This window comes from Protopterus annectens, chromosome 10.part0 (assembly GCF_019279795.1).
Source record: "Protopterus annectens isolate FY-2018-M chromosome 10.part0, PAN1.0, whole genome shotgun sequence".
Classification (NCBI taxonomy): domain Eukaryota; kingdom Metazoa; phylum Chordata; order Ceratodontiformes; family Protopteridae; genus Protopterus; species Protopterus annectens.
Window position 1 is genome coordinate 986,038,487 of NC_056744.1, and position 23,671 is coordinate 986,062,157.

Here is a 23,671-nt window from a genome sequence, read left to right on the forward strand (position 1 = left end):
TTCTTAATATCCTCACAAATTAATAACCTAGTAAGTACCAGTGGAGGTATATAAGGCACATGGCATAACAGCAAAGCTTTGAGTGGGATTACCATAGCAGTAAAACTCCTTTCGATTCACTCCCATGCAGCTATGAGGCATTGTTTACTTCCTACATGTACTTAAAATGTTATTACATTGATGTCTATTCTTGACAGACGTATCCGAGTACTCTCTATTTGTACCTTTATAGTTGTTAACCTTTTGTAAAATGGCTGCATTTAACAATTTGTGCTATTATCTTATTACTGACAAACATTTTTTATGGGAAAGGAATCAATTTCTTATTTTTGCTGCAAGTTACTTTGTATTACTGGATACATGTATTGTGTTTCTGCAAGTATATGGACTTCTAATTTTGTGTAGCTGCTTAGCTACCAGACTCCTTAATAGTAAAATCTTCCAGTCTGAAAAATGTTACTTATTTGTGGTTGCACAAGTGACTGTCTGCTTTTAATACAGATTAACAAGGTTGTGCATCAGGGCTGGTAACCCGGTATGTAAAAATCCACTACTAATCATTAGCGGACTGGAGTTCCGCTGTGGCTACCCCTAACCGGGAAAAGCCGAAAGACAAAAACAAACAACATTGCTACCTCATAGCTTATTAAAATTGTTTAGTTTGTTATTGGGTTTTACTGAGATTTTTTTTCATTTAAAACAAATTTGTTACTGTTTTACTTCTGCTCAGTAGGTATTTTACACAAACAAAATCAGTAAATAAATAAACAAATAAATAAATGATTGCCGCAAAGATCACCAGTTGGAAACTGAGGCCCATAGAGAAGAAACTTAACAAGATCAGTGGTATGGTCAGATGTATGGCAATTTAGCTATGATGCAAAGAAGTGCATGGATGGAGAAGGTAACCCCCCCCCAAAAAAAAAGGAGATTACATATTAAGGGGATGAGTTACTGACAACAACTGAACAGAATGGGATGTAAGTATCATTATAATCTGATTATCTAAAATTGGGTAGCCCATGTGAAAGGGCCATTAGGGACATTTAGTGGCATTCTGCAATGCATCGGTAGATGCATTACAGTAGAAAAAGGAGTGACATTATTTTACCCTGTGCAGATAGCTGGTGATTCCAAGCACTGGAGAACAGAAGTCAGTTCTGGAGAGCTACTTCTGCAAAGATACTAAGAGAATGGAAGCTGTGCAAAAAAATGCAGTCAAAAGAAAACAGATTCACTTACTTATATAAAAAATGTAAGTAAAATAAATGAATGACTATATAATGGAGGAAAAGAAGTTGGAAAAGAGGAAATTAGAAATGTATAAGTAATGCTGAGAAATTAGCAAAGATCAAGAGGGCAGCATATTTGTATATCCAAATAAATAAAAGGATATACTTGTCATGTTTCTTTTGGCAATACAAAAGCGCTTGTCATTCCTGCATGTATTATAAACTGAAGTCTAGATGCCTTTATAAATAGTCTTAATCCATACCTCACAACCTCTTAGAGTAAGAAATTTGGACAAAGCAATAAATAAAAGTGGGGAAAAGGCCAAAAAATAGAGTTATTTTTTAAATATTGATTTTAAAAACTTAGAAAGTTGATAGAATAACAGGCTTTGCATTAGCATGAATTTTCTGAAGGGTTTGAAGTCTGAAACTCAAATGTCTGTCATTATTATAATTTGCCACTAGTTTGCCAGAAAACCACAATTTTATGGAAAAAAGAGCAAAAATATGAGGCAAAAATCTGGACCTTCTGCAAAAATCTGTATAGTTGAGAGGCATGTCTTAATCAAATCAATAAATTCAAATGTAAAGCCAGATGTATTAAGTACCACTGTCGAAACTATTCTACTCTAGCAAAAGTTTTCACTGCATCCAAACTTAATTTCAACAGTGATTTCCCTTTTTTGAGCTATTTCATCCACTTTACTGTTTTCAATGTTGTTGTAGCTTTCGGCTATGGGGTTAGGGGTCACCACAGCGGAACTCCGGTCCGCTAATAATTGGCAGCAGATTTTTACGTACCGAGTTGCCAGCCCTGACTTACAACCTTCTATGAAGGTACGCCCATTCATGCATGTCTCCACACAGAAGACACTTTAGCTGAGAATCGAACAGGATAACATCTTACTGTGAGGTGACAACGCTACCGCAGCACCACCACTGCAGTACTTTACTGTTTTCAATATATTTACTGTTTTCAATATATTATAAAAAATGTCTTCCTCACACAAACCCACACTGATCATTATCTCTTAACTGAGGTGCGTGGTTTACTACTCTTTTCATCGGTAGTCTACTCCGGTGGTATAGAAGGAGAACGCCCTGCCGGGTGACCCAAGTTTGATTAGCAGCTCTGGTGCCTGACAGAGCTGGCAGGGATGGAGAAGAATGAAGAGGCAGAGCATACTTGCCTTTCTCTGAGGGGATGGATAAAGGGTGGGCCTTTGTGCGGCCTACCTAGGGGATGTGGGGACTGTCCTGCTGGCTTTCACCCCTTGCTGGAGTCAAGGGCAGTCCAGTGCTGAAGCACATTACATGTCCCACTTATGTAAGTGCTAACTGAACATGCAAGGCAAAGGTGAGAACTTAGGTAGGCCTGTCCTCTGGACTTGAAAGTCAGCATACTTCCTACCCCTGACTCTTACCAGAAGAGGAATTAATGGTGAATTAGGATCCTTGAGGAAAAGTGAATGGGTTGTAGAACTCTTGCCTAGCCTGCAAAAGCCTGAGTTTCACCACCTGCAGAATGAATGAGCAACTTAGGGAAGGTATTTCCTGAGTAAGATAAAAAAAATGTCCTTCTCATCCTTAAACTGTAATAAATAATGTATAATTATGATGTAGCATTGAGTTTGACTGTACAAAAATGAAATTGATAAGTCCTTACCTTCTTTTGGAATTACCAAAACTACTTCTTTTTTCATGGAGTATGAGTCTACTTTCTTTTCAATACCACACTAAAAAGCTGTATGAATCTAGGTATTAAACCTACCTTGTCCATCTGAAATTCAGTTGGTAATCTATCACTTCCTGGACTCTTACTTCTACCCTGCCCCTTTACAAATTCAATTAACTCCATCTGTACTATAGTGACAGCCAGAGTCTCCATTTCACACACTTCTAATCATGGTAACCTCAAATCTTGCAAAAAAGATTATTACTTCATACTCTCCTTCATCCTATTCTGTTGGAGCATTATACAAGTAGTCATAATATTACTGAAAATAATCTGCTGTCGTCACTAGATCCCAAATGTAACATGTCGCATCTTCTCTGTTAGAGACAGTTATAATTCCTTTACATTTTTATTCCAATATTTACATCTGTTTTTAACTGTTTCATCTGCCTCATAATATTTACCCTGCAAATCTATCAGGGTTTTCTTCTTAGCCTGAAAATCTAATACAGGCCTTCACAGTGTCTGGGAAATATGCTACCTCTGTCTGTTTGCCTCTCTCACTTTTTTTTTTTTTGCATAATATTATTTATAAACGTTCTATGATATACAAAAATGTGGTACAGCAACATTATATAGAAAAATAAAAAATGGGTATTAACAACATCAGGATACTGTACCAGGAAAAAATGCATGTATAGTAATTGAGTTTATACCACTAATATATGCATACTACATTTCTATCAACAAACTATGCCTCAGGAATAGATAACATAAAAGTCAGTCCTATTAATTTTTATTTAACATCATAAATTACCAAGACATTAAGTGAACAACAGGAATTATAGTTGTTTAAGAAAAGATATAAAGTGAGGGAGAAAAAGGAATGGGGGGGAAGAATAAGAATAAAAAGTCTCATCTAAATAACAGTGTGGAGCTTGTTAAAACTAGCAAGAGAAGTGAAAGGCAGAAAAAGATTATGTTCTCCCACTATAAGAATAGGCTTATGCTATAGTTTTATGTATGCGATGGTCTACTAAAAATATTAATGCATTTAGTAAGGAAGATAGCTTCTTTATCCTTCGTGTTAGCCATCTGTAGTTCTGTTTTTATACACATCGGAAATTATTTATTTATATTCTGCTATTGACGGGGCTTAGTGCTCATACAGCTCCTTGTAATTGTTTTCTTGGATGCCACCAGCGTTACCTGTAGAACAGAGAGTGATATTATGAACTCAGATGTATTTCATAAATAACTAAACCCCTTCTCTCTACTACCCTAATAGGATATATATTAATGTTGACATCCCAGAAACTTGTCCAAAAGCTAGGACATTAAAATGTTATGTTCCCAGTTAGTATTATAAATGCTCACTTCACAATGATGAGCTTCTCAGGGAATGCTCATAGTCCCCTGGGTGCCTCTAGGGTCAAGATTTCAACTATCAAGTATCAAGGAAGTGAACCTACTGAAAGTGTTAAGATACTGAATGACCCCATTTGTAGATAACTTGGCCTGATGTCCTATCCTAGTGGCACCTAGCAATAATTATTTTGCATATTTTGCATCTATCAACTTACAAAACAGTAATGAATGCAACTATGAGTGGACATCACTCAACTTTGACATGACCCATGGCTACTTATGCTTCTTATAAAGGTCACCTAGTATTAAGGAGGAAAACAAACTGTGCAGTTATATGTTCCCAGCTGATTGTAGGGTATAATGAACACCTAGGGACTCCCTAGTAGAATAGGGTGAACCATAAAAACCTAATGATGTTGATATAAAGGGACCCAAGTGAACAACTGCTTTTGAGTTCTCATATACTGTTTATAATGTATCTATAAAGTATTGAGGAATGTAAAGGAAATTAACACTCTAAATAAATAAGGCTGTCTGACATTGTCAAACTCTTTCTCCTTGTCAACAGAGAAAAAAATCTCTTGGTCACCTTTCAAGATGACCTTTTTTAAGCCATTGGACTACTCTTAAGGAGTGGTGCCAAATTCCTGCCATTGATAAAACCAGCTGATGTAAATGTATTACGGCTGTCAGTAAAGGCAAAATACATGCTGCTTATTTGTCCATATAAATTTTACTTTCCACATTAAGCAGAGAGCTTGGTTTATAGTTGGAAGCTGAGCATGGCCCTTTCCTGGTTTTAAAATTGGAAGGAATAAAGACTATTTCCAACAAGGTAGAGCAGCTGAGGCAGTGACCACCATGGAATAAGCATCCCACAGCAGACTGGGACCATGGGATGGAAGTAGTTTGTAAGCTTCAGAAGGTAGCCCATCACTACAGGGCATTTTATTGGTCTTTAACCTCTTAATGGCTGTAAGAATTTATTCCTAAATGATGGGTTTAAAAAATGCATCACTTATCCTGTGTAAGGCCTGTAAAGTGAGGGGAGAATAAGATCACTCGCTGGGGTATCTAGCCTCTAAATTCTTGGAATGCACTTGTTGATAATAGGTATGAAATTGATCAATAATATTTTCTGTTGAAGAGGAATGATATTATGAAACTCTCCACATGATGTCAGGGGAGTGAACTGCTTGGCATACGTTTGACATTTTCCAGCCATTCTAGAAAATATCTGATAGGTCACTTCACTATACTAAAGATGGAGTTTATCCAATGTCATCGCCATTTTCATATTTATAATATTTATCCAAAAGCAGTAGAAATGTCTTCAATGGGTTCTTGGGTGATTCCTGTGTATGTTGATCTTGTAGCTGGAACATTTCCATGTTCCACTTCTTCCATAAGCTGGCAGCCCAAGGCCTTAGATTGGCATGAAGGAATCCTTCAAATGTGTCTCACGGAAAGTGTGGCAAATATGTGTTCTGCCAAGCACTTGCAATTTCTATTAAAAAAAAAGACAAAAAAAAAAATCTGGCCATCTGCCATCTAGTATAAAAAGACAGAAGTCTCCAAACTTTGGGTGGGAGTGGAATCCAGTCAGGAAAAAATACACTCTAACCCATCATAGTCTGAATTTAGATATGGAAACACTTTATATATGGGAGATGGTTCAAGTGAGGTAGATTCACTGTATATTCTATGTATTTTGGTAGATTTGGCAAATCTTGGAGATTGATGAGTGAAGTGTTTAGGTGAAGAGGTAATATCTTTCCCTAGATGTGTCAATGACATTTCATTTTGTCAGGTTTTCAGAAATTGATCTGAGAATATTAGGAAGAAATGTCTTGACACAGAACTATCTTGTTAGTCAATAATGTAACTGAAGTCACACAAATACAAGAGTGCCTCTACTTTAATCCTGTACAAAGTGCAGGATATTTCTAACTACCACAACTCCTGCCACTGGATGAAAATACATTTTGTTGCTTAATTTTAGAATCACCCCTACTACCTCACATTCTGGGAAGGGGGGGGGGGTATTCAAGAGTTGTACCAGGGAACACCCTTTTTGCATCAGTATAGCAACACTTTTGTATTTCATTGCTGGATGAGCTGAAAAAGCATCTATGTCTTAGATCCATGAAATTAATTTAGTAAGCTCAGTGTACAATAAATGGGTCTCCTTCAACACTAGGATATCTGGGAACTGCAGTATAATGCATGGGCATAACTGGGCTCACTTGTCAGGGGACTTAATTCCATTTATGTTTACACTAAGTAACCTCATCTGCATTAGTAAGTACAGAGCGGACCTTTTTCCATGGGTATTGAGCTGTGTATGATATGCTGCTCTATATAAAATGTCTTCTGACTTGCTCTTTTACTAAAGTTCACATTTGCATCATACTCTTGGTGAGCCGTAAATGCATCATAAGGATAGAAAAAGTACATAATATAGAGAATAGAGACCAAAGCACAAAAGTTAGACAACTGCAATAGAACTATGTATTGACTATATACAACATAATATGCCCCTCAAGGTTAAGAAGTGTATCCAACCTCTGGCCCCCAACTTAATCTATCTTGGCAGAGGCATCTATATGCTATGTGCTAGCAAAGGTCAGACAAGAAGTACTACAGCCAAAGAGTTGCAGGATAACTTTCAGCTTAAGCAATGATTTGTACAGCTATGGGACTAATAGTATAGCAGGACAAAAATTACCAGTACTGTAAGAGTAAATTACAAAGCAATTGAGGTGGTTATTACAACTCCACAGTTCTATATTGCACTTCCTTTAATGGCTGAAATTAAATTCATAAAAACAGGTAACTTACTAAGTATTTGATAGTTAATTAAATCATATTAAGCCTAGAGACTTGCAAGAGCCTCTGTGATATTGATAGATCCAGTTTGGATATGAATCTGCATAAGTTGATCTATGCCTTTTAGGATCTGGTGAAACCTGGGTTGAACCATTTTCCCCACTTCCTTTTTTAGCCAGAGTAGGTGCCAGTTCATGGTGTCCATGGCATCTATATTCACTTTCTCCTTTAAGTGCAGTACAGCATCCTCCAGGTTATGAAATATGCATGGACACTCTCTGGGAGTGTTTTACAGAGATGAGTTGAATGCATTAAGAAATCAAACCAGTGGCAGCCAAACTTTCCTCTTTGCCAGAACTTGCTTATAGAAATCATTGTCAAAGTGAATCATTTGACCCATAAGGATTATGTCCTTTTCTCCCAGACAATTTGCTACATCTTCTCCTTCTGTTGATAAGAGAAGAAATGAACAGTAAGTGTCCTGGGGGGCATTTGTTTGTGGCATGGGGGCTAACGATCAATATGTACTTTGTAACAATAATTTGGGTGTAGCATCATATCTCAACATGGCTGGAAACCTTACCTGTAGAAAGTTAAGCATATTATTCTATCCTGCTCCATCATGCATTGGTAGTATTCTTACATTGTTCTGACTGCTTCTATTCTCCTGATTGTCAGTTTTGTCATTCAGGGACTGAGTGAAGTCTAAAAAAAGGCAACCTGGTATTTCATCTCATCTAAACATATTGCTACAGTTTGTGTAGACTGGCCCACCTTCCCCATGTCATCTGCAGCTCCTATCATTGTGGCTTTAATTTCTTTGACTTGCATTTTGCAGGGTAGTTTGAAACATATCCACTGAAACCTTTAGCTGGTTTATGGAGAAAGTGAGAAGTGCAATCTCCAAGGTCAATGGATCAAAAAGGTGGTGAGCTACCAACTCTGTTGCTCCATTGCTAGATCAGGGTATTATTGTAGCAGATCCCACCATATTGGATGTATTAGATTTGACAGAGGTATGAGACCACAGCATATCCAGATTAACTTTCACTTTAGTCATATATTTATTGGGCAGTAGATACTCAAATCTCCAGCAAACAGGTAACCTAACAACTGCAAGTCCCACAATCTTCTTCTGGCTTTTGCCCAGTTAGGGGTCGCCACAGTGGATCACCTGTCCACTCATGATTGGCAGTGGAGTTTTACAGTGTCAAGTTGCCAGCCCGGCACCCAACCTTCCACAGAAGGCACACATACGCACTCACACCTAGGGCCAATTTAGAGTGTCCAATCCACCTACAGCATGTCTTTGGGAGGAAACCAGAGCACCCGGAGGAAACCCACACAACCACAGGGAAGACATGCAAACTCCACACAGAAGGCACCCCAGCCGAGGATCAAACCGGAGAACCTCTTGCTATGAGGTGGCAATGCTAACCGCTGCACCACCACGGCCGCCCACAAAGTCCCACAATATTTATACTAATTTTATTAATTCTTTCCATGTGGGGAATCATAGATCCGTAAGTGTCTCTCTAAAGTTGAAGAAGAAATCAATGAATGCATACAACACTATAAAAGGGCATTGTCTGATTCCATTACTGCATGCAATTTAATTCCTTAACTAGAAGCACATGTATTTTAGTAATATGTATTTTATCTGTTTGTGACTGTGATATAAATCTGCATGACTAAAAAGTGTATTGTTGGTCCTTATTTTATATCTGACTCTGAAGTATGATTCCGTGCATTTATTCATATTTCCCCACATCTCGGCCATCCTGCAGCATACTTGTTATTACATTCCAGTCCTCATATAAATAGTTATACCATCTTGAAAAAAATAACATTTCTTTCATTATGTTATGAAATTTTAACTGAAGTCTCCATGGGAGCAAATATAAGCTATCGACTGTAAAACTGCACCTGTATAACCTTTAACCACCACATAACATCTCACAAGATGTCTTCCACCTTTAAGAGACAGACTGTAGAAATCTGAAGAGTTGCCCCCATTTTACTTATCCATCAAATGAAGAAAATGCGTCATATAAGCAATACCGTATTATGAAGGCATCATCATGCTTCTGAACATCTAAACCTATTTTTTGTAAAGTAACTTTCCAATATTTTAATCCTGTAAGATGAGTTCAAATTCTATTTTTCACTGGATGCAGTCTCAGTGACATTCCATGATACAAAACTCATCCCCCTCCTTAACATATTTAATCTCTGTGTCTCCATGTATACCATTTTTCATCCCTGTATTCCTTTTTTGTATCATACATTGTAATTGACCTTTCCTTAATAAATTCTCAACATAGTTTCATCTTTTCAGAACATAACTATACAACAGAATCATTCATATTGAATACTTATAATCACGTAATGCGTGCTCAGTAACAAAAAGACTTTCCACTTATTAAGCATTTCCTGAAAGTATGTGAGGGCTCCTCCCCCACCCCTCAGCCATTTGCTCACAGAACAACAGTGTCTCAATTTCCTTTATGTGTGCTAACACTTCACTAAATAGGAAAGTCATTTTTTGTTAGGCAATATTCTCAGGCATTTAGCATTCACGTAAGATATAAAATGAAAGTTCATCTTCCTATCATCCAAATTGCTTTGCTGCATCAAATGTGTTTCTGTCTCTGTTTGTATACTTTAAAAGTTAGAAAATCCTTATGAGGAACAGATCTCATAAACATTTTTGTTTTATTTTAAGCCAAACATTTTAAGAGTTTACTGTTTGCTGGTGCTTTCTGCATTCATTACATTTTCTCCTGACTCTTCCAGTCCTTTGAGTTCATATACACAAATGGCTTTCAGCCCATCCTATGAATTGGTAAAAGTCTTAAAATCACTAGAAAAATACACTCTGAATACTGCTGGATAAAACAATTGAAATATTAGCTTTCCTGTTTTAGATTATGTCAAAGATAATACTACTTCTTGTAAATAAACTACAGACATTTTCAAAAGGTGCTTGTTTAAAAACAATTTTATACATTTTCTCTTAATACCAGAGCAAATGCAAAAATCTGATCCTTCACTTTTTAAAATTCATATGACTTGTCTGCCTTGTCACTCCCATTGTGCCAGAAACAAAAAAATGACATACTTTCTCAGTGTTAATATGTTCAGCATGAAGTCCCATTGACCAAGCCAATTTATATTGTTCAAAGTCCACACAATCCAGTCCTTCCATTTTCCTTTTACTTCAGTAAAATGGATACTCTCCCATCATGCCCTAGCTTTAAAATCTACCAGGCTCTCCTTCGGCTCCTCTTATTCAGGTACAACATAAACATAGTTATCTCTTTTAACTTTTTGCTTTCTTTTTGCAATTACTCAATTGCTTCCCCATGTGAATTCCTGGCATCCATAATCTGTGCTTCTGACTTCTTAGTCTCAGCTATATAACTTGCAAGCAGTTCACTTACTTTACCAAATGTCACTTTTGAATATTTCCATCAGTTTGACCTGACACGTCAATCTCGCTCTTTCTTGTGAATTCTCCATTGAAGTTTCCACAAGCCGCATCAGTTGGTCTTTGTTCACTATATTGTCTGCCTTCATTGTCAACATTTGCTGTATGTCTGACTGCTTTTCTATCATTTGTACATTTCCAGGTCTATGGATGAAATTCAATACCTTGTTTCTTCTTTCTTGCTAGATGAGAAATGCTCCAGCTTTACACAGTTTTTTCAAAAGAACAACTAACTATTTTTGGAATAGTCAGAGAGCACATTCACTTATCTCTCTACCATCGCCTGAAGTTCATAAAGTCGCCTCATGAATTTTGTGTGTTTAAAGATGGAAACATCAAAAGTGTGATTATGTGGCCTCTTTGGGTCACTAGCAGGTGGATTACTATGGTGAATTAAGGAATGGAAAATCTACTACAGGGGTAGAATGAAAGATGTGAAGATAAGCTCTTTGTGGAAAGAAATAGATAAGGGAATGTAATATGGCTGCATGGAATATTAGCTGGCAAGGCAACAGGAATGGAGTTAGTTAAAGAATAGGAGAAGGACTGGAAGACGTGGAAGGGGATAATGTATATAATCAAAGCATTATAAACCAATGACAGATTACTAGCTGCTTTTTCTTTACTGCACATGTAGAGGGAACTTAGAAATCATTGCCATTGAATGTGGTAGATTCTGTGATACAGAAAGTTTCAGACATGTTTGAGGCAGCCTTAAGACTTGCTATCGTACACGGGTAAATTGGATGGATTAAGTATTTTATTAACTGGCTGCTGGGAATTTGTAGATTTATCGTTTTTTAGCCTCCTGCATTTTCTCTCATAATTCTGTCATTTAATTTTCATCCTGGGCCCTTTCCTATTAAAGACTACCATTCTTATATATTCTGTAGTCTAAATTGCCACCTAGTTACGATATACCGAGTGCCCTTGCCTCCATATCCTTTTAAAATTTTTCAGTCCTCCATTTTTTTATTCCCACTTCAAATTTTACCATCCAGGAGTATATCTGCCACCTGTACCTCTGCACATTTTCACTACTCATAATTTTTCTTTTGCAAATTCATAATTTCCTGGTTTTGTTTTAGCTTCTCATGCATTAAATATCATATAATTTTTCTTTCAAATAATTGACTTCCATACAATTATATGACATCCATTATACCTGTCAGATGCCGTCTTTTCTCCCGCCCACATAGTTGCTCAGTTTGCAGCACAGTCACACCTTCTAACATTAAATTTAATAATATGCTCCATATCCTTCTTATGAAGTTATGTTCTTCTATACAGATTTCTCTTATTTGTCAAAGTCATTACAATACTGTACTTAGCATATCTTTGTTTTACATAATTCCTAAATGTATTAATCCTTTCCTGAAAACAAATTTTAATCTAGTCTATTAATTAGGGACATTCTGAATTTCCCAAAACACTAAGGGCTATAAAGATATACTGAGTAGGGAACACTTAAAATATATACAAATAAAACTTCTTACAGTATTCTCATTAGTATCATGCATGCTTTCATTTTACAATAAAATGCATATTTTGTCCTCACTTCTGGTACTTCAAATTGTTTTAAACAAAAACATAAAGGTATCTTGGGAATATTTCATTTACTTAGAAGATTTACTGGTAAAATTCATTCCACTTACATATATAGACGCAAAAGTTCCATTCCTCTGGCAGTTTCAGCTCTGATACATTATTTGGATGCTTTTATATATCCTGCCTAGATAATCAGCATCTTTGATCTGTCTATGCAAAGTCACAAACTCCTTTTCTGTTTCAAATGCCATATTCTGCAGGTAGAGTATTTTATGAGAGATGTGTCTTCTTATTTGAATGCTTCAGCTGTTTTGCTACTTCCCCACCTAGTGAAATAATCATGAAATTATAGATTGAAAAGTTCAACATCAGCTGGAGGGCCTAATCACTTCCTTTAATTTATTATGTGTCTAGAGGATAGGATTTGCTGGAGAAATATCACATTGAAGTAATTTAATACATTTCTTTGGTGTAGGACCAAAGTAATAAATAACTGAGGATTTGCACCCAACACAATATATATGAATGACATCCATTTATCAGGGAATATAGAATGCTTGTCTCAGATGAATGGGGCTTATCTGTTGTCCAGATTTATTTCTGTTGGTCTTTGATATGGATGTTTTCAGTGTAAGAGTTTCTAGTGGACTTCATCACCCTTATGGTCCTCCACTACACCTCTAAGCCCAAAATGGCCATTGAGTCAAAAGTGAATTTTTTTTTTTTTGCTGCAGAATATGAAAATAAAGATAAGATTAGAATATTAGTATTGCCAGGGTTTTATGAGTTGGCTTTGTGGAAATATGAGTAGTAGTTGCAAGTATGTAAAACAGGCTCTGTTTAGCTGGAAGAATGAGAAATTAGACTACATTTCCAGATAAGCAGAGATGATGTTTTCTGTTTTTTTTTCTTTGATTGCAGATTTTATTTACAGTGTAAAAAAATCAATTAACAGACATCAAGTATTATAAGCAAAAATTGTGCTGTTTTTCACTGTACAACTTTTGTCCATAATACCTGGCTATAGTTACCGTGTATTGTCAAGCTTTCCATAGCAAATGTAAATAATGAACACTGTGATGGGAGTAATCTTCTTATCATATACTAAATCAAATTTTAGAGAATGTAAGGCAAATAGTTTGTTATTTTTGGAGTTAATTTCATCCCTAAGTACTGCCCCTTGAAATTGTCTTGAAACTTAAAATGTCTGATGTGACATCATGAAAGACTGTACTCACAATCCCTCACTTCTTACAGCTGTTTGTATTAGTATACCATTTTCCATGCTAGCTGCAGCAATAAGGGATTTGGTGATCATTAGCTTAGTATATAACTATGAACCTATGATATACTCCCGTTACTTGAGCAGCAAGTGGTTTGAAAACAAAACAATGATTATAACACTTTTTTGATATTTTAGTTTTACCGTTGACTCAGTTTCTCTTTATGAGCACGCCCACACAACAATATCAAGTTAATTGTTAGCACTAATGTACATATACATGCAAATCATTGTGGGTAATCAAAAAGCACCATATTTCTTTAGAGGAACAGTTACTTATTTACAGTATAGTTTCACTAATTAGCAGTATTATTAGCACAACAATTAGCACACTTGCTTTTGATGCAGATCAAAAGTGTGATCATTTATGTCCTAGTAAGGCAATTTGTCAGCTATTTCTCACAGGTGGAACACACATCCTTGAAAAGTTAATGTTGTTCTTGTGTCTTTTGGCTTTTCCTGGTTAGGGGTCACCACAGCGGAACTCCGGTCCGCTAATGATTGGCAGTAGATTTTTATGTGCTGAGTTGCCGGCCCTGATGCACAACCTTCAATGAAAGTACACCCATTCTTGCATGTCTCCACACAGAAGATGCTCTAGCTGAGAATTGAACAGGACAACGTCTTATTGTGAGGCGACAATGCTACCGCAACACAAAGTTAATACATTTGATTTTTATTAGTTTATAGGTGCATACTAGGCCAGCTGTCCTGAAAGGCTATTTTAAGTCTTGCCAATAACCTGGGGTTAGAATCAAACTTTGTACCTTATGTTTATAAGTTGAAGGCCTTAACCATTATGCCAAACACACCCTAAAGGAATATGAGCCATCCACCCTTTACATGAGAAACCCTGTTTTAGCCCACTGCACTAAATGATAAACAAACTGGCAACAGGTTCATAGTTACCAGGTATCTCATCCAGAGGAGGACAAACTCAGGACTGCAGCATCGCCACCCTTAAAGTACAAAACAGTATCAGAAATCCATCTACATGTTGTGGGAGTAGAATCCTCAGACTTCTGCATCAAAAGCAGGTGTGCTACCTATTGTGCTTCTAACACTGCTAATTAGTTAAACTATATTGTAAATAAGTAACTGTTCCTCTAAAGAAATATGGTGCTTTTTGATTACCCAGAATGCTTTGCATGTATATGTACATTAGTGCTAATACCTAACTTGATATCATTGTGTGGGTGTGCTCATAAAGAAAAACTGAGTCAACAGTAAAACTAAAACATCAAAAAAAATTGTAATCATTGGTTTGTTTTCAAACCATTTGCTGCTCAAACAACCGGAGTATATGATAGTTCCACAGGTTCATAGTTATATACTAGGCTAATGATCACCAGGACCTTTATAAGACTATCTGTGCAATCCAACTAATTTGTGTCCCTGTGTATCATGGCCATTTATTAGGAGGGGGTATGTTAGGAAGTTTCTGAAGGTTATGTGGGGTGGGGGGGGTCATTAGTTTGGGCATTACTGTTGGTCTCTGTCTATCAGAGACATGGGGGCCAGACAAGGGAAAAATTCTGATTTCCCATCCAAGGTCATGGTTATGCTTAAATAGAGTTGGGGATAGTCTCTGCTTCGTATGGATGGGGAGCTTGTCAAACAGCAGAGGCATCCACTGAGACACATATCTGTCTCACCAACATGCCTAATTTATGCCACAAGCAAAATTTAAATCTTTGGATCAAGTTGCCCTGATGCTGTTCATTTTGCAGATGAGCAAAAGATCTTTTAGAGTTGGATCCAAGGATGCCTTGTATGCCAGCCATAGATTGTCTCTCAGTAAGCTATGGGAGACAAGAGTATAGGGTTAGGGTTTTAAGCCAATCCATACAGGACAATGTGTTTATACTCTGGATTCTCCTGGTAAGGAACCTTTGCGGACAATCCAACTGTTGCATATGTCTGGTCAACTACATGCTGAAAAGGGCATTATACTAAATGATGGGTAGGATAACGATCAAATAAAGTGGTACTGTGAATTCACTATCCAGAAACGATATTGACTGTAAATCACAGGTATATGAGAAGTGTAACAATACGCTTTAAGAATGCAAAAAATTGATTATGTTGCAGTAATGACAGATAAATCAGCATACAATTTAAAATAAGGTCATAATCATTATGACGTTATTTCAAGATAGATATTAATTTATTAATGACTATTAGGTTAATAGACATCATTTCTCTTTTTTTTGTGGGGGGTCATTAAAATAGCAAAATGACAAGCTGGAGTCAATTGTTTGTCCATACTATGGTGTGCTCTGCTAGTGGAAATCCACCTGTTTTTGGGGAGCCCTGAGGGGTTCATATTACTTAAAATTGTTGCTTCTTAGAAGGTTTGCTTACCTGTGTATATTTGTTTGTCACTGTATTGAGATGCTTGTCAGAACAAGTCAGTAAGTAATATCCTTTAAAAATGATTTTGCTAGCCTACATTAACTGTGAACTGAGAACGTGTTAGTCTGGTGCTATAACAGAGATGTAATGTATCTTAGTATTAGGTGCAAGCATTCACGTTAGAGTGTTGTTTTGTATCCAGAGCTTCTTAGTAAAAATGTTTCATGCCATTCATACTAAGTTGTTTTATGTCTATTGTTTAATTGTTGGTTATGGGTTTTTGGAAGGTTCGTGTACAAATAAATATTTGTGCCTCACTGTCTCGTGCTGTTTGTCAGAACACATCAGCCTGATCAGTCTATAGTGTCTTTTAAAATGAATTTGCTGCCCTGTATTCATTATAGAACTAAAAGCTTGTTTTTCGTTACTGAAAAGCATGGCAGAATGTAGCACTGTGTTCTTTTGATGTCAGATATACACCTATGTTTCAGTTTCATTGCAACTTAAAGCAGCCTTTACGTTTTCACATGCACTTGCTGCTGAAGGCTCATTGTTCTGTTGCCATCGATGTAATAATCCCAAGTCTTGAATGTGCTGTACCTATAATTGCTCCCTCTTGCTGGTCAGAGCACAGTGATACTGAAAACGTTTGAAATAAGATTCTCAAATGTATCAATCTTGCTAGTTCTACAAAACACGGCTGCACCACTATTAAAAAGCGGAATGGCTTCTGATCACTCAGGTCATCCTGCTTGCTCAGAACTCCCACCTTTAAGCTACTTAGTGATAGCTACTGCCAATATTTAGCAAACAAGAGTGTATGATCCTTCTATTCTCTGCATAGTAATACTGCTATCAAATTGAATAGGACCCATTTCGCTTTAACCATCTGTGAAAGATCCATCTCAAAGCTTGCCATGCCTCATGGAATTTATTCCCAAATTACTGTTTTGTGAAATTCACACCTAATTCAAGAATATAAATGATCTAGCTTTAAACACTCCAGTAACCCTGCTTACCTTAAATCCACTGATCTCTTTTTTTTGTTTACAAATTTTCCATCCTTTAAATTTACCTGTCTGCTTAATATGTGTTCTGATGTAAACTCTTATAAAACACCACTGGAAAGTTATACGTTTTCAAAGCTCTACTTTCTAATTATTTACATTTAAGCACTGTCATATGAATTTAGTCTTCACTGTCCTTGTATCTTACCTCTCAACCTCTTAGAGTAAGAAATCTGGACAAAGCCATAAAAAGTGGTACAAATAGGGACAATTTTGAAATATTGATCTTACAAACTTAGAAATGGTGATAGAATAACAGGTTTTGCATTAACATGAACTTTCTGAAGGGTATGAAGTCTAAAACTCAAATGTCTGTCATTATTTTCTAATTTCAGTCTTTAATGATTTGTCACTAATTTGCCAGACAGTGACAATTTTATGAAAAACGGACCAAAAATATAAGGCAAAAATCTGGACATTCTGTGAAAATCTGTACAGTTGAGAGGTATGATTTATACTTATTATATGTTCCTTACATTTTCCCTATATACTTTCTATTTTGGGTAATCACTTTTTATTTCATTGTTATATTATCAGCTCTTTGTTTCACATTGTACTTCTGTGTGTGCATGCGCGTGTGTGTGTATGTGTATATATACATATATATATTCTTTTTATTTTTGTGTGTATCTGTATGTATATATATTTTATATCCATCTTTATCTATCTATCTATATATATATATATATATATATATATATATATATACATGTATACACACACACACACACACACACACACACACACACACACACACACACATATATATATATATATATATATATATATATATATATATATATATATATATATATATATATATGAAGCTACATTACTCAGGAAGTGTCTGACATGGATTGTGTACCAGCACACCAACCCAGATAACACGCATTAAATACATTATAAATAAATATATCGCTGCTATGCATCATTTAGACAAGTAATAACTCATAAGTATTCAGAAGTAAAGGCCAGTGTTATGTCTGTTTGTTATACATTATTGGGGGATTGCCTGAAAGTTTTGTATATTGCAGTACTTACAGTTATTGAGTATATTTTGTTGCTGTGATATTTCAGAGATGTTTTGTGCAATTTATCAAACAGGTTACAGTTGTTTTATTATTTATTGTATTACAACTAGCGTGCACAGTGAATATAATTTATGCACGGGGTTGCATGATTAAGCATTTTATTAATTTGTCAGCCCTCAAGTCCTTTAATTTTGAAACATTTTGATACTGTTTTTGATACAGTCTATAATAATAGTAGCTAGCAGTGATGAGGGTGAAGCCCTGATGTAGCTTTAGCTAGTAACTGATCAAATGCACTTCACAATGAAATGGTAACAGTTAAAAATATACAAAATGTGCAACTGACATTTAATATTATGAATACTGCAATACTGCTGCAACATAATGGTACAATGAATGCGCATTCTGTATCACACCTTTATAATTCTGTATTAACAATATTATTAGAGCTATCCCTGTAAAACTGAATATGCCAAGGGAAATGTTGATTTGCAGCTATATATCAAAGAGGTATGCCAAGATAGCTTTAGCATGAGCTCATATTAGGTGCATAGTATAGCTTTAGAATGTTGCGGGAACAGTGTAAGTATAGCAGAAAATAAATGTTTATCAGGTCAGTCTGTCACTATAGGTGCTTGTTATTCTGTGTGTCTATGACTGTGGTCTGGTTAGAATAACTTGCCCATGTATGTACTATTCGAATTTGCCCTGTCTGTTGGTGTGAATGTTCTGTTGCTTTCTGTCAAAGCTCATATATGAGAAACATCCTTTGACAAATACACCTAACATGTTAACAAACATGCAAATTAAGCCGTCCAGGCTGGTTGCTGCCAGTTTATACTGCTGACGTACCTCTGGACAAATGAGGGCTTAGGATGCTTGCACAGTATATACTTTCAGGATGATTTATCTGCTGAGTCATCTGCTAGGGCTGCCAAAAAAAATGTCTTAACTACTGCAGCACATGTACCAACACTCAGAATTACTTTTCAAGGAAGGCAAGGATGATGAAGTAAGCATAGCTGTTTCCTGGGGCACTAGATGAAAAAGGTAGTGTGATATGTAAACATCTCTAACCAGCTAGATGACTGCTCTCTCTCTCTCTCTCTCTCTCTCTCTCTCTGTCTCTTACAAAATTTTACCTCATACAACCACATAAATAGAATAACTGTGAGGGATGCAACAGTGGTTTCTAAAGCACTGCTTGTTGCCCTTCAGAATTTTATCTCTTACAGCAGCCAAGCACCAAGTTCCTTATTTATGCTGCAGAATATCATGTCATCACCTAATAGCTCCCGAGTACACAAAGTACAAAAGAACAGTGTAGAACCTTTTTAACAGTAAAAAATGGAGCCACAGATACTTTGGAAGTGTTAGTTGAAACCGCATATCCACTCTTTCAAAAAAAGTAAGCAAGCTGAAATTAAATACACGCACACACACACACACACACACACACACATATATATATATATATATATATATATATATATATATATATATATAGAGTTTCCTTCATAAGATCGAATGGATGGAAGCTCGAAATTCATAATCTCGAGACCAGAATCTCGAACTTCCATTCACTCGAAATTGTGAATGGGAGCCTTAAGTTTAAAAAAAATAAGAAGTTAACTTACCTTATTGCAGGGGTCCAGGTCCCCCTGTACCCTAGCAGTTTAAATGTGAATGTTCCGTGACCGCACTATAGCAGAGGAATGGAAAATCTTCAGTTTTGCGCTTACACGTATAGCGCGGAATGGGAGATTTCCCTTTCCTTCACTATAGTGCGATCTTGGAGTAGGTATATTTAAGTGGGGGGGTGTGGGGGTTGCAGGGGGGGGAACCCCCCTGCGAAAACATTTGAAAGGTATTATTTTTTTTTTGTCCCTTTCATATGTTCGAGTTTCTCTAAATTTGAGATTCTGGTTTCGAGTTTATGCCTTTCGAGTTAGAGAAATTCGATCATTTGAAGGGGAACCATATATATATATATATATATATATATATATATATATACATATATATATTTTTTGTGTCCAAACTGGACTAAATCTACACAACATAACTTGAATAAAGACACACCAAACCAGAAAGAAATTAGTTTGATATACTTATTTAACATGTATTAACTGGGTTAAGTGGACTGGTACAAGGACCCTTTTCATCCATGATCAGGCCAAGTATGTAAATACAGAGTATAAGCAAACAACAGGTAGTGTGAATGATCAGAGTGAAGTCTAACTGTTTGGCAGTGGTATATAAGTTGCAAATACATATTAATAAAAGAATGTAAAGCAAGTTACAAATTACACAGAAGACAAATAATCAGATATGTACAAGGATTATGGTAAGCACAGAGATTGCTTTTCATTTTTAAAAAAGCAGTTACTTACTGTTTACTGAGGGTAAGGCTATAAACAATGCAAACTAAGATTAAAAAGTGAATTAGTATAGCCCTCTCAGGGTAGGGATAGTTGCGTGCACTTGGGGACATACAGTTAAAGTACAGTTTCCCCTAAAGGAGACCAGGGAAACAGCTTTCTGTGCTTTGGGTTGGTGAGTGGGGCTGTTTGATGTCAGTGCCCTTTATGGAAGTGAGAGAACATTTTTTTTACAGGCAGTTCATTGCATTCCCACTTGCCTTGCACAGCTGGGGGTGTATGGGGATGTAGGGCTGCAAAATAAGATAAATCCTTAAACCACAGCCATTGGCTGGTTAGAATATGCCACCCCATGGCCCAGTCTTGCTCTTGGGGAAGAGGGAAAAATGAGTTAGCTAACTATGATGAAGCTGATGATTATCAGGCAGGAGGGGCAAACAAGAAAAAAGAAATTGCTATCTAGTTGGTTTGGATATATACATGTACAAAAGTGCCTGTGTACTACACCTTCTCCAATCCTACTCAAGTCCCTGAGGCTCTACCACTACTGCTATAATTATTAGTGCAGCCTCCATTTTGACATGCTATATAAACTGAATTTCTGATGTCTATCCTCCATTTTCTTTATTTTATTTTATTTTATTTTACATTTGTTGACCAGGCTAGTCTAACTGGATGTGTGTCCATTTTCAGCAGAGGCCCGAGGAGATAAGCTCCACTTAAAAAGATTAACAAGAAGATTAACATAAAATGATTAATATATAAATGCATGTACAGAAATTATTTGCAGATTATTACATAACATTTCAATCGTTGAATACAAAAATTATTACAGAACATTAGATAAATTTGCTAGAAACTCTATTCTCAAGGAAATGTTTTTTTTCTTTTTTTGGGTAAAATAAGGAACAGATATGGATTAGTCCATGAAAGTAAAAGTAATGGTTGAGAAATACTGGGTCAGCAGTGATGATGACAGCAATGCCATTTTTGATTAGTCTGGGTTTGTACAGGGGCATAACCAGTGTGTTTTCAGGTAAAGTTTAAATTTTTGTTTAAATAGTGATAAAGAGGACAGTGATGCCAGTTCATTTGGAAGTTGGTTCCAGTATTTTCCCAACAGCATTAGAGAACAGAGAGTCACCAGAGATATTGTTGGATATACTTGTGGATACTAGTAATTTCTTGGATGAGCGTAAAGTACTAAGGTTTTTATATGGGGTAAAAAGGTTTGATAGTATTGGAGTGCTAGTTGGTTGGAAGAGGGTTTTATGGGCAATGGCAAGTTGATTATAATGGAGTTGATTTTGTAGCTCAAGCCTGCCTAGTTGTTTCAGATTATGACAGTGGTGGTTCCTCAAAGAGGAAGATGTGGCAAATCTAGCTATGTTATTATAAGAGTTTGACAGCTTGTTGAAGTTGTTTTTAGTCAGATTTGTGTATATGGATGAAGCATAGAGGAGTGTGGAGATTAAATGGGTATGGGCAATAGAAGTTCTGGTTTGTGGAGTAAAAAATGGCTTTATCCTATAATGGGAGCCCAGTTTCCTATTTACAGTTTTTATAGTATTGTTAATGTGAGTTTCATAGGCAAGGCTGTTATCTATTGTTATACCTAGAAGTTTAGTGGTTAGGTCTGGAGATATAATGGTACTGTTATTAGATAGGACTGAGAAGTTTATTGGGCTGGACTTGCGGGTGGGTGTGAAGAGCAATAGTTTTGTCTTTTTGGGGTTCAAGAGGAGGCATTATTGTAAAAAACAGTTTTCTACTATAGTAAACATTTTCTGGGTTAAGAACTGGAGTTCAGATGAGGATTTAGCTGAGCAGATGATTGTAGAATCATCTGCATATTGAATACAGGTAGCTTGAGTAATTGCTAGGTGAAGGTCATTTTTATAGATTGAGAATAGGAGGGGACCAAGAATTGAGCCCTGAGGGACTCCTAGTGTAACGGGGAGATGTGAAGATAGGTTATTGTCCCAAAGCACAGCTTGTTGTCTGTTGTTAAGGTATGATTGGAACCATTGAATAACCAGTGAATCTAGGGAAAGGGATCTTAGTATATTTATAAGTAAATGGTGGTTGACCATATCAAAAGCTTTGGAAAGGTCAATAAAGAGTGCTGAGGACAGGATGTTGTTATTTTTGTTATGACTGATACTATCAGAGAAGGATAGGAGAGCAGTAATAATACTATGAAATGATCTAAAGCACATCTCTTGTGAGGAATTACTAGCTCAGTGTATGAATTATTTAAGGTGACTCTAGTAGAGTCATGTACTTGGATTTCAGTGTTATGTTTATTTCTTTGACAAATTGCATTATTGCTTTGTGTGCCTTTGAGTAACTGCAAACAATTTTAGAAGTACTATTTCAGTGGCAGCCTTGTGATTTTCCTTCTTACAGATGCATTCTCTACCAAATAATAGTACTTATGCTTGTCCACACACACACACACACACACACACACACACACACACACACACACACACACACACACACACACACACACACACACACACACACACACACACACACGTTTTTATTTATTTTATGTATTTGTCTTTGTTGACTGGGAAAGTCTGATTGGGTTTGGTCCCAGTTTCAGGGTAGGCCCTGGGAAAAAAGCGCCACATAGTTTACAAAAATAATTACATATTGTTTTTTTTCATTAAATTCAAAATGGAAAAATATATACACAATTCACAGAAATGCATAATTCTCAGATCTAATACACAATATGGAAATCAATGCAAATATAATTCACAGACTACATAATTTTCGGTACTTTTCCGTTATCAGGGCAACATGTCTAATCAGCACTTAGAATGTTAGCAAGTGGTCGCGCACTGATGCCGCTGATGTGGGTACACCCTTCACTGTAATCCTAACTGATTGTTACAGAAAACCTCAAACTTTATGAGGAATGGACCCCAAATATTTTTCAAAAACATGGAGATGCTGTGAAAATATAGACAGTTGACAGGTATGCTGATTGCTTACTGAAATGCATACAGAATATTAATGGTAATACGCATCATTTAAGAACACACAATAGTTACCTTTTTTCTTTTTAAAGTGGAATTTCAAGTAATATGAACTGTTTAAGGCCCCACAGGAGGTCCATTTCTCTGAAATGAGGCACACTTCAGAGGTCTTTGAATAAGCAGTATCACATGCCTGCAAGTGGTACTACGATCTTCCCACGGAAACTCCCGGGGTGTTCCTGGGATCATCCTTCAGAAATTGGATGGGTCCTAGGCTCTCTCTCTCTCCCTCTGTCATACAATGATGGTGTGTCTATTTGATGTAGCAGTCTGATGAAGTCATGCTGTATTGTAGTTACTGCTGAGAGCACTTACTGTTTTGTGAACATATCATTTCTGTGGGATGTACTTATTTTACATAAC